Source organism: Bison bison, unplaced genomic scaffold (assembly GCF_000754665.1).
Source record: "Bison bison bison isolate TAMUID 2011002044 unplaced genomic scaffold, Bison_UMD1.0 scf7180017864198, whole genome shotgun sequence".
Classification (NCBI taxonomy): domain Eukaryota; kingdom Metazoa; phylum Chordata; class Mammalia; order Artiodactyla; family Bovidae; genus Bison; species Bison bison.
In genome coordinates, this window is record NW_011494770.1 from 7,055,350 (window position 1) to 7,057,846 (window position 2,497).

A 2,497-nucleotide genomic window follows, 5' to 3' on the forward strand; every position below is an offset into this window, starting at 1 on the left:
AGTATCCTTTTTAATACAATGCTTAGCTGTGGCTTTTGGCCAACGTTTATGCCTCACATGTCACTTGTGAATGCTTTTAAATAAAAAATGTGCAGAATTGCATTTATTTTTTGGCCTCATAGACCGCATAAGAGCTGTTTCCATGCGTATTCTAAGCCAGTTCTGTAAAGAGATGTAATGCTACTTAAATTTTAAACAAGTCAAGAATCTCAAACAAGGCTGTGTTATGTTATCACATCTGGTCATTCTTTGCATTAAAAGGATTATTCTCAGTGTTTTGCATTGTTCACTACTCGGACATCCAAAATGTCAACACAGACCAAGACCCTGTATGTCACTGGAGGGAAGAGGATATGGAGAGTAAAGAATAGCTTTGAAATACACTTTAATCTCTAAAAACTGCTTAAAAAAATTTGGGTTCATAGATTTTGCTAAATATCTAATGAAAACTCTAGACCCCTCTCTAAGGAAATATACATATATTTGCAAAATATGAATTTTCAGTGAGACACATCATGAACTTGCACTTGTAGACCACAGGTTAGAGACCTATGCAACAAATTGATACGTGATTTTTAACACATCACATTTAAAAAATGTGATTTTTACACATCACATTGAAAAAATGTGATTTTTATGTAAAAAATGGTAATGAAAGTAAAGTCCAATGTTGTAAAGAGTAATATTGCACTGGAAACTGTTAGGTCCATGAATCAAGGTAAATTGGAAGTGGTCAAAGAGGAGATGGCAAGAGTGAACATCGACATTTTAGGAATCAGTGAACTAAAATGGACCGGAATGGGTGAATTTAATTCAGATGATGATTATATCTGCTACTGTGGGTAAGAATCCCTTAGAAGAGATGGAGTAGCCCTCATAGTTAACAAAAGAGTCTGAAATGGAGTACTTGGGTGCAATCTCAAAAATGACAGAATGATCTCTGTTGATTTACAAAGTAAACCATTCAATATCACAGTAATTCAAGTTTATGCCCCAACTACTAATGCTGAAGAAGCTGAAGTTGAATGGTTCTGTGGTGACCTACAAGATCTTCTAGAACTAACACTCCTAAAGATGTCCTTTTCATCATAGGGGACTGGAATGCAAAAGTAGGAAGTCAAGAGATACCTGGGGTAACAGGCAAGTTTGGCCTTGGAGTACAGAATGAAGCAAGACAAAGACTAACAGAGTTTTGCCAAGCGAACACACTGGTCATGGCAAATACCCTCTTCCAACAACACGAGAGATGACTCTACACATGGGCATCACCAGATAGTCAATACTGAAATCAGACTGATTATATTCTTTGCAGCTGAAGATGGAGAAGCTCTATGCAGTCAGCAAAAACAAGACCAGGAGCTGACTTTCGCTCAGATCATGAACTCCTTACTGAAAAACTCAGATTTAAATAGAAGGAAGTAGGGAAAACCATTAGACTACTCATGTCTGACCTAAATCAAATCCCTTACAATTATACAGTGGAAGTGACAAGTAGATTCAAGGGATTAGATCTGATAGACAGAGTGCCTGAAGAACTATGGATGGAGGTTTGTAACACTGTACAGGAGGCAGTGATCAAAACCATCCCAAAGAAAAAGAAATACAAAAAGGCAAAATGGTTGTCTAAGGAGCCCTTACAAATACCTGAGAAAAACAGAAAAGTGAAAGGCAAAGGAGAAAATGAAAGATATATCCATTTGAATGCAGAGTTCCAAAGAATAGTAAGGAGACATAAGAAAGCCTTCCTAAGTGATCAATGCAAAGAAATAGAGGAAAACAATAGAATGGGAAAGACTAGAGATCTCTTCAGGAAAATTAAGGATACCACAGGAACATTTCATGCAAAGATGGGCACAATAAAAGAAAGAAATATCAAAAAATGGGCCAAAGAACTAAATAGACATTTCTCCAAAGAAGACATACAGATGGCTAACAAACACATGAAAAGATGCTCAACATCACTCATTATCAGAGAAATGCAAATCAAAACCACTATGAGGTACCATTTCACGCCAGTCAGAATGGCTGCGATCCAAAAGTCTACAAATAATAAATGCTGGAGAGGGTGTGGATAAAAGGGAACCCTCTTACACTATTGGTGGGAATGTAAACTAGTACAGCCACTATGGAGAACAGTGTGGAGATTCCTTAAAAAACTGGAAATAGAACTGCGTTATGATCCAGCAAGCCCACTGCTGGGCATACACACCGAGGAAACCAGAATTGAAAGAGACACGTGTACCCCAGTGTTCATCGCAGCACTGTTTATAATAGCCAGGACATGGAAGCAACCTAGATGTCCATCAGCAGATGAATGGATAAGAAAGCTGTGGTACATATACACAATGGAGTATTACTCAGCCATTAAAAAGAAAACATTTGAATCAGTTCTAATGAGGTGGATGAAACTGGAGCCTATTATACAGAGTGAAGTAAGCCAGAAAGAAAAACACCAATACAGTATACTAATGCATATATATGGAATTTAGAAAGATAT